Source organism: Montipora capricornis, chromosome 6 (genome assembly GCF_036669925.1).
Source record: "Montipora capricornis isolate CH-2021 chromosome 6, ASM3666992v2, whole genome shotgun sequence".
NCBI lineage: Eukaryota > Metazoa > Cnidaria > Anthozoa > Scleractinia > Acroporidae > Montipora > Montipora capricornis.
Window position 1 is genome coordinate 46,398,116 of NC_090888.1, and position 10,939 is coordinate 46,409,054.

The following is a 10,939-nucleotide window of genomic DNA, read 5'->3' on the forward strand; positions in this document are numbered from 1 at the left end:
TTTTACAACACAGGCAAATAAGTGTATGACCATTTTATAGCGATGTATCCTATTTTACCAACGAGTTTTGTCCAAGATTGAAGTTGAGGGTCAACTTGTACTTGTACTCAATCTTTACGGAGGACTTGGATGCTATAGTGACTGTCTGGGCACTTCGTTTGAATGAGTAATCTATGGTTAACGTTCCCTTCACTGACGCTAGCATCTTCTCCCCGACGCTCTTGGCTGTGTCAGCATTGACACTACTATCAGCGTTTACACCATTCATGATTTTCCTTAGGGTTGTGAGTAGCCAGAGCGCTGAGGATGGTCATTGCTTCCTTCATTTCTCTTGTTTAGACATATCTTTGTTCTCCAGAATAAAATTAACTCCTGTCAGCTTTTGCATGATGTTCTTTGTTTCGGCACACGCATAAATGCAGGCATAGATAACAGCCAGATAACACGTTGCTAGTCCGTTAGGCCCATCCCTCTTGTCAAGCCTCCACTGGTTTTCACGCTTCTCAAAAGAACTTGTTCGACGACTACATAGGTCTATCGATAATCCGGCCCAAAATCGATCACTTCTTCTTGCTACGTGAAGACTTGGTAGACATCCTGGTGGTCGGTACGGAGGTCTGTCATGGCTGAGGCTTGTTGAGTCATTAGAAAAACTTTCCTTTTGGTATGGTTAGATGTCTTCAATCGCGTATTTTTCTTTTTACTACCCAAACTTTAAACATAAACAAAATTCCTTCACTGTATTGGAAGGGAATTACTCTAGACTTTTTAGTTTTCAAATTGAACTTAAGCGCACGATTTGCAGGACACACACTTTCTCTGTTAGTTCACAACAGGGTGAAAACATTTCCTTCCGTTTTATGCGATTCCTGGACATTTTGCTTTAAATTATGAGGGAAAAAGATGAATTTACGAATGAGTTAGGTCAAAAAAGAATATTACAATGTAAAGCGCGAAGCAATAAGTGAAAAACAAGTTTTTCACCAAGGAGAAATTCATTTTGGACGTCTCTACTCACGTCAAATTACTTTTTTCCTGAATTACATAATCTTGGAACATGACATTACTGTTAGGTCTTTTAGTGTAAAATTGTCCTTTTTGCGTTCTAACATCGCTTGTGGAAGACCGTGTTCTTCGCTAAATAATTCACTCAAATAGCCATCCATCGACGACATCTCTAAAGGTTTCACTTACTTATAAAGAATAATTCTTCTATTTAATGGGTATATAAATGCACTTAACTAGGAAGATAACAGAATAAAATCTCTCAATCTTTGCTAGCCTATGCTGCACGTGGCTTTAAACTCAAGCAAAACAACGGTAGCTCACAACAGATAGTAAATGCAACCTCGTTTGCATGCTGAGCAATATAGGGCTCTAAAAAAGTTGTTTTTTGTCAACTTCCCCCAATCGGATTTTCGGGGACTTTTGATATGTTATAGAGGACATGTCCCTGGACCAAAGACCGTTAAAAATCCTTCTTTTGCAACTAGTGGCAGGTTGACCGACTTTTGGCGATAAAATGTCTGGACTAAATGACATTTAGTTTAAATATTAGAAGGCCAAGGCCCAATAACATTTAATTATACACCTAAAAGGGTAATCCGTTGGTTTCGAGATTTGAAACAGCTCTGTGAGTCACTAATCAACGAAATCAATCAACTCTTTGGGGAATGATCGAGGACATAGCTAAAGAAGTTTTTGACATGATATTTGGGTCGATATACTTACAGATATTTTAGCCGTGTTAGTTCTGAGAAAACATTCTCTGGAAGTTGTTGTATATTATTATATTCAAGCTGTCTAGAAATAAAAACATAAAAAGGCAATGCGTATGGAAACTACTCCAAATCTAAGTAACGTAGTACTAATTTATGACAGGCTCCAATAGAATTCTTAAATCACGCCATCCTGACCAAATTTTCCCTTCATCCCGAAATCTCGAAAGTTTTTATTGACCGAACCCGATCCCGGTCATGACATCTCAGCAACCCTAACCCTAACCCTACTCCAACAAAAATGATGTAGTAAGGGTTATCAGTTGGTTTTGAGATTTGAAACAGCTCTGTCAGTCATTAATTAACAAAATCAATCAACTATTTTTGGAATGATCAAGTATATAGGTAAAACACATTTTGGCATGATATTTGAGTCAATATACTTACAGATATTTTAGACTTGTAAGTTCTGTGAAAACATTCTCTGGGAGTTGACTTATATTATTGTTATCAAGCCGTCTAGAAATGATAACATAAAAAGTTAACGCATTGTGCATGAAAACTACTCCAAAATTAAGTAAAGTAGTATTAATTTATGAGGGTCCCTGACCAAAATTTTCCCTTTATCCCGAAATCTCGAAAGTTTTTATAGGCCAATCCCGATCCCGGTCATGACGTCACAGCAACCCTGACCCAACAAAAAAGACGTAGTGGAATAACATTTAGTGTAAATATTAGAAATCGAAGGCCCAATTCAATTTAATTGTAGACCTACAAGGGTTATAGCCAATTTATAAACCATTATAAATTAAAGTTAATATGACAACCATGACCTCTGCGAGGGATATTCATTTGAGCCTAGGCTTTCTCTGTTACAGAGCAACCTAGTTTCACGTGAACGCCACGCCATGTACCTCATCCAATCACAATCTAGGTGCCTCGTGCTTTGGACTAGTATGTCGAATCCGACCTTTGCTACTGTCATTCCAGTTCTGTCTTTATTGCAAAAACACTACATCTCAGAAGCGTCTTCACTCGAATTTCGAGAATGATTTAAAATGATTTTTCGGACAATTCTAAGACAGTGTGTTCGTAGCTGCTTGATGTGCATCTTCCTGTATTTATCTGTATTTATCACCTATTTTTTCTCCGTAGCTAACAATATAATACTGCCATCTCCTCCGGGTCTGGTGCCGCTGCATTAGTTGAAGAATACGTTTCTACATATTTTTTGCCACATTTGGTGGTTTTTCGTATCTGGCACGGCACAGTAGTATATAATTTTCAGTTACACACAGTATCAAATTGTAAGAATCATTTCTAATACTATAATTTGATGATGTAATCTTTCTCAGATTCCGTTTCTCAGCAAGACTACCTGCCGTACTGCCAATGAACTACAGTAGATTTTCACATTGAATCTCGAGTTAAAGGAGTCAGAATCAATCTGAACCCCACGCTTATCAAACACTTGAGTACTTGTTTTCAGGTACAAGCGATAATGATTATTTTAATGCTAGAAGTGCTACGGAAACTAGTGAGGGGATATTATCCCTCATCGGTTGTTTCTCGACTTTAATTTTCTTTTGTTTGTCCTGGGGAAATACACTTTGTGTTTCTGTGGGGATGAAAAGGCGAAATGGAATATTTGCAATAGTATGTTTTTTGTAAGTTTGTGGTTGGTTCGTCAATGGGGAACACACTGTGTATTTGTGGGATGAAGTGTTCTCATGCGGGTCACCCTTTGCCCTATAGACTCACTGTACTAGAGTTGCGTGCCTTCTGATCGCGCACGGTTGCCATAAAAACCAGGGGGCGCAATCCCAGATAGGTAAGGACCTCTCGTGTGAGGGATTGTAACCCTCTGGAGAGGATTGTGGCCTTGGGGATTGTAACCCCTTGGCGAGGATTGTAACCTCTCATTGGGGATTGTAACCCCTTTGAGAGGATCGCGTCCTCTCTTGCCGGGCAACTTGGTTATCCTACCTTTTCATGACCTGCTAATCGAGTGCCTCATCTTCTTCCCCATTACCCCACAAACTGTTGTGTCTTACACTTGTTATCATGGGTTGGGAACATTAACGATTGGTTTTTAGATTTGAAACAGCTCTGTGAGTCACTAATTAACAAAATCAATTAACTCTTTGGGCAATGATCAAGTTCATTGGTAAAGAAATTTTTGGCATTATATTTGGGTCAAAATACTTACAGCCACTGTACACTTGTGAGTTGTGAGAAAATCCTCTCTGGGAGTTGAGTTATACGGTTGTTATGAAGCCATCTAGAAATGAAAATATGAAACGCAATGCGTATGAAAACTACTCTATAACTAAGTAACGTAGTAACAATTTCTGAGGGCCCCAATAGGGTTCTTAAATCCCACCATCCTGACCAAAATGTCCCTTCATCCCGTAATTTTATCGGCCGATCCCCACGGATCCGGGCTATGACGTCATAGCAACCCTAACCGTAGATAACAAAATCAATCAACTCTTTGAGCAATGATCAAGTACATAGCTAAAGGAATTTTTGACATGTTATTTGGGTCAATATACTTACAGGTCTTTCTGAAGATGTATGTTGGAGCATACGAAACGTCAAGTTCATAAAAAGTTTTCCAACATGCGTTGTCTCGTTATGTTTATAACCGCAGTTTGTTTGTTATTTATACTTACAGGCATTCTAGACTTGTGAGTTCTGAAAAAACCCTCTCTGGGAGTTGAGTTATATTATTGTTTTGAAGCTGTCTAGAAATGAAACCATAAAAATGCAATGCGTATAAAAACTACTCAAAACTAAGTAACGTAGGACTAATCTATGAGGGTCCCCAATAGAGTTCTTAAATCCCGCAAGCTTCACCAAAATTTCCCTTTATTCCGAAATCTCGAACGTTTTAATCGGCCGATCCCGATCCCGGTCAAGACGTCTCACCACCCTCCAGTAAATTGTTGTTTTTATAAGCATTATGCAAAATATGTATCAGAATTTTGATCTTTCGCTGATATTTTTCTAAGTGAATTCTAAGTGGAAAATTGCCAATATATTCACTCGTTTATAAAAGGCAGCTCAATTATGTCACTGAACTGTTTTCCCGCGTTCGGCTGCTAATTTTAGGCCCGCGGGCAGTTGAAATCGAGAATCTCAAATAATTCCCAAACTGGGTTGAGTTTTGAAATTTTAACACCAGCTCATCAAAACCTTATTATAAACTGAAAATGAGGGTAGGTTACATTTTGAGCTGTGGCCACGGTTTGCTTGATTTTTCTATGCATTTTCTCTAAATCAAACCAGAAAATTTTACTGGAGAATTTGCCGTTTGCTTACAGCTCACTTTGATATCCAGCAGCAAAAGATGCAATTGCTGTCGAAGTCCATTATCGGTCGCTTTTAAAGTGCACCGAAACCCAAAATATTCTTTTGATTAAATGATTTACCATATTTTTTTTAGTACATTGGGGAACAAATTATTGGATTTTCTCAAATCTACCATCCTTTATGCCCCCTCAAAGTTTGAAAAATCGCACTTAAATGGCAGCCATCTTGGTTCAAGTTTGAGTAATGGGAGGCTTGGGGCTAGTAGGCGCTATGACGTAGAAAGAGTGTTTTATTTTCTCACCCTGTCTCTTGGATCACCTATGATAATGAACAGTTTCAATCTCCAAAGGTCGGTACTACTCAGCTTCGATTGCATGGTGATTACACTTCCGCATTTTTTGCAGTTGCCTGTATTGCGTTTCTTAGTGGATTTTTTTTTTTTTTTTGAACAAGGCAGTGCACTGAATGTCTAAGATTTTTCCTGTATAGTGCGAAGACTTCTAGCGCTGAGGCAATAATGGGACACTGAGCATATAAATTTAATCAGTTTCACTAAGTAAGATCAAACATTGTTTTTTAATAGAGGGGAAACTGGAGTACCCGAAGAAAAACCTCTCACAGCAGAGTAGAGAACCAACAAATTATACCCACCTATGACGCCGAGTCTTATATATTCATACTTAAAAAATTTATGTTGTTAACTTGTTTTCCTCCTCCTCTTCTGTACAGGATTCGGATCCATTAGAGTTTTTTCTGGTTAATAATTGACGAGTGTAGATTTTTTAAACAGCATTTTATTGCGCCCATAAATTTCAAGAGGTCATTCTACGATTCTGAAAAAAAGAATCCTTTTAAAGATGAAGGGTATATAGGCTCCCTGAAAAGCGGAAAGTGACGAGGAGCCGAGCTGTTTTAGACAAGGTATAGAATGTGTACACCCTGCACGGTATAGTTGGAGATTTGAGTATTTTGGGTACGACTAACACCAATATTTTGACTACGCCTAACACCAGGCACACTCACATTTTCCTCTGAAAGTCGTACGCTGATGTTTGTTACTTGCAGTGCATACATGAGTACATCAGAAATGAAAGACTTTCTGCGATGTTCATAAGTTTGCGAAATCTCGTCCTAAAGCGCCAAAGTCAAACAGCGTTTGGCTTCCATCATTCAAACTTCCGACGCCAAGCCGAGAATTGTCCCGAAACCCTGAATGCCGAAATCAATTGATGCGTGAAATAACCTACCAATCAGGATCTTTTGGTTCCCATGGTACATTCCCACAATTGAACTCGACGCCGATGGAAAGTGATGGAATCTGCATGTACGAATCTTTTTTTCTGAAGAACCTCTTGAAAGATATCATAATGGTATTCGAGCTGTGAACCAAACAAAAACCCCACTTCACTTTACGGAGGCGGAGTTGATCTTCCCGGTTATGTTCGGAAATTTGACCGATGGAGACCAAAACGCAATTTGGCGCTTCGCTCTTGAAGGCGGCGGTGATGTTAAAACACAAACCGTGCAGATTGCAGATTTCAGACTGCAGATTACACAGATTATGCAGATTGAGTGCTTTTTCATTCAGTAACCAGAAAGAGCTGCTCTACATCAACATGTGAAAAGTCTGAATACGAGCCAAGTGGCCCATCAGGCCGGAGCTTATCCCGGTTTCCATTGCATGAAGCGACTAGGAGTATTTCTACTCCCCCCTGGACGGGATACCAGTCCATCGCAAGGTTATCCCCAGCATTTAGCAGGTACCCATTTATACACCTGGGTGGAGAGAGGCGCCGTGGGAGTAAAGTGTCTTGCCCAACAACAACACAACACAATGTTCCGGCCAGGACCCGAACCCGGATCAATCGCTCCGGAGTCGAGCACACTAACCATGAGTCCATCGCGCCTCCCATTGACATGCGATGTCTCTTTATTTGTAAAAATCTACCCAAACAACAACATTTTACCTCACGCGCTGGAGATGGTAAATGCGTTACCCCAAAGAGTTGGACCATAGATTAGGAAAGGATAAATTATGGAGTAATAAAGGCTAATCAGTATATCAGTAGTAATATAATAACACAGCTTAGAAGACAAATTTATGTCCTCATAAATTCAAGTTAATCGGAAAACCATGAGCGGTTACGTGCTGATTGTGTGACATGCAATAAGGTAGACAGTAGTTTAGCAGCTCTCGTAACCTGCTATTGTTTGGTATTTGAAGCAGCTTTTATTGTTTTTAAGTCTAAGTCATTGTTTCAATTGTTTAACCTTTTGTTTTTGGCTTGGGTAGCGAACCAATCACGTTATACGTTACGAGAGCTGCAACACGACTCAAGGTAGAGGGTAGGGTTTCCCAGTTCAAAAGCTAGTGTGATCACATGCATTAGTGATTTAAACTGTAGGCTGAGCCAATCAGCTTCGGCGGATATTTCACTTTCAATCAACTCCTAGGCCTCGAGCACGAGTTTCCCGCTCATTCATTCCTTCGCTGCGAGTTAGCAAACTGTATTTGCCTTGTTCTGCGACGTGTTTTTCCACCCTACCGAACCTGTGGCTTAAGCATGTCACCCAGTTTAATGCACAAGGTTCCAGTTTATGAATAATTCTATATCCTACTTATGGTGCTCAGTTGAGGTTTCGGCCTGCAATTTATGAGACCATTTCCTAGTTTTATATGTATAGCTAATGTACCTCTTTCTCTTTTCTGAGCCCACAGCGATAAGTCTTGAGGTCTCTTTTCGTAAAATCTTATAGTTTAGGTGCTGCGTTTTGTTATTGTTAGCCACCAATGCTAATGCTTCTTAATGCAGTTTAACTGCCTTTAAGACACTGCTTGAGCTGATTAGCCTAGTCTGATCCCAAGGACTAAATCATTGTAGTAAGTAGTTCATCTAAGGTTTAGATTTGTCCAACTGAAAGGCACAAATAAACTCTAGGTTGGGATGGAGTGCTCCCATACAGGCACTCTTGGCCCCATAGACTCAACTATTTTTGGAATGATCAAGTATATAGGTAAAACAAATTTTAGCATGATATTTGAGTCAATATACTTACAGATCTTCTAGACTTGTAAGTTCTGTGAAAACATTCTCTGGGAGTTGAGTTATATTATTGTTATCAAGCCGTCTAGAAATGAAAACATAAAACGTTAACGCATTATATTGTGCATGATAACTACTCCAAAATTAAGTAAAGTAGTATTAATTTATGAGGGTCCCTAACAGGTTTCTTTAATCCCCCAACCCTGACCAAAATTTTCCCTTTATCCCGAAATCTCGAAAGTTTTTATAGGCCAATCCCGACCCCGGTCATGACGTCACAGCAACCCTAACCCAACAAAAAAGACGTAGTGGAATAACATTTAGTGTAAATATTAGAAGGCAAAGGCCCAATTCAATTTAGTTGTAGACCTACAAGGGTTATAGCCAATTTATAAAACATAATAAATTAAAGTTAATATGACAACCATGACCTCTGCGAGGGATATTCATTTGAGCCTAGGCTTTCTCTGTTACAGAGCAACCTATTTTCAAGTGAACGTCACGCCATGTACCTCATCCAATCACAATCTAGGTGCCTCGTGCTTTGGACTAGTATGTCGAGTCCGACCTTTGCTATGTTATTCCAGTTTTGTCTTTATTGCGAAAACACTACATCTCAGAGGCGTCTTCACTCGAATTTCGAGAATGATTTAAGATGATTTTTCGGACATTTCTAAGACAGTGTGTTCGTAGCCGCTTGATGTGCATCTTCCTGTATTTATCTGTATTTATCACCTATTTTTTCTCCGTAGGTAAGAATATAATACTGCCATCTCCTCAGGGTCTGGTGCCGCTGCATTAGTTAAAGAATACGTTTCTACATATTTTTTTGCCACATTTGGTGGTTTTTCGTATCTGGCACGGCACAGTAGTATATAATTTTCAGTTACACATAGTCAAGTTTGTAAGAATCATTTCTAATACTATAGATGTTCTTTAATTTGATGAGGTAATCTTTCTCAGATTCCGTTTCTCAGCAAGACAGCCTGCCGTACTGCCCATGAACTACGGTAGATTTTCACATTGAATCTCGAGTTAGAGGAGTCAGAATCAATCTGAACCCCACACTTATCAAACACTTGAGTACTTGTTTTCAGGTACAAGCGATAATGATTATTTTAATGCTAGAAGTGCTACGGAAACTAGTGAGGGGATATTATCCCTCATCGGTTGTTTCTCGACTTTAATTTTCTTTTGTTTGTCCTGGGAAAATACACTTTGTGTTCCTGTGGGGATGAAAAGGCGAAATGGAATATTTGTAATAGTATGTTTTTTGTAATTTTGTGGTTGGTTCGTCAATGGGGAACACACTGTGTATTTGTGGGATGAAGTGTTCTCATGCGGGTCACCCTTTGCCCTATAGACTCACTGTACTAGGGTTGCGTCCCTTCTGATCGCGCACGGTTGCCATAAAAACCAGGGGGCGCAATCCCAGATAGGTAAGGACCTCTCGTGTGAAGGATTGTAACCCTCTGGAGAGGATTGTGGCCTTGGGGATTGTAACCTCTCATTGGGGATTGTAACCCCTTGGAGAGGATCGCGACCTCTCTTGCCGGGCAACTTAGTTATCCTACCTTTTCATGCCCTGCTAATCGAGTGCATCATCTTCTTCCCCACTACCCCACATACTGTTGTGTCTTACACTTGTTATCATGGGTTGGGAACATTAACGATTGGTTTTTAGATTTGTAACAGCTGTGTGAGTCACTAATTAACAAAATCAATTAACTCTTTGGGCAATGATCAAGTTCATACGTAAAGAAATTTTTGACATTATATTTGGGTCAATATACTTACAGCCACTGTACACTTGTGAGTTGTGAGAAAATCCTCTCTGGGAGTTGAGTTATACGGTTGTTATGAAGCCATCTAGAAATGAAAATATGAAACGCAATGCGTATGAAAACTACTCTATAACTAAGTAACGTAGTAACAATTTCTGACGGCCCCAATAGGGTTCTTAAATCCCACCATCCTGACCAAAATTTCCCTTTATCCCGTAATTTTATCGGCCGATCCCCACGGATCCGGGCAATGACGTCATAGCAACCCAAACCGTAATTAACGAAATCAATCAACTCTTTGGGCAATGATCAAGTACATAGCTAAAGGAATTTTTGACATGTTATTTGGGTCAATATACTTACAGATCTTTCGGAAGATGTATGTTAGAGCATACGAAACGTCAAGTTCATAAAACGTTTTACAACATGCGTTGTCTCGTTATGTTTATAACCGCAGTTTGTTTGTTATTTATACTTACAGGTATTCTAGACTTGTGAGTTCCGAAAAAACCCTCTCTGGGAGTTGAGTTATATTATTGTTTTCAAGCTGTCTAGAAATGCAAACATAAAAATGCAATGCGTATAAAAACTACTCAAAACTAAGTAACGTAGCACTAATCTATGAGGGTCCCCAATAGAGTTCTCAAATCCCGCCAGCCTGACCAAAATTTCCCTTTATTCCGAAATCTCGAACGTATTTATCGGCCGATCCCGATCCCGGTCAAGACCTCTCAGCACCCTCCGGTAAATTGTTGTTTTTATAAGCATTATGCAAAATATGTATCAGAATTTTGCTCGTTCGCTGATATTTTCCGCTTTGCTAGATATATGTGTTGTGAATTCTAAGTGGAAATTTGCCAATATATTCACTCGTTTATGAAAGGCAGCTCAATTATGTCACTGGACTGTTTTCCCGCGTTCGGCAAATAATTCCTAAACTGGGTTGCATTTTGAAATTTTAACACCACCTCATCAAAACCTTATCATAGTAAACTAAAAATAAGGGTAGGTTAGATTTTGAGCTGTGGCCACGGTTTGCTTGATATGCATTTTCTCTAAATAAAACCAGAAAATTTTA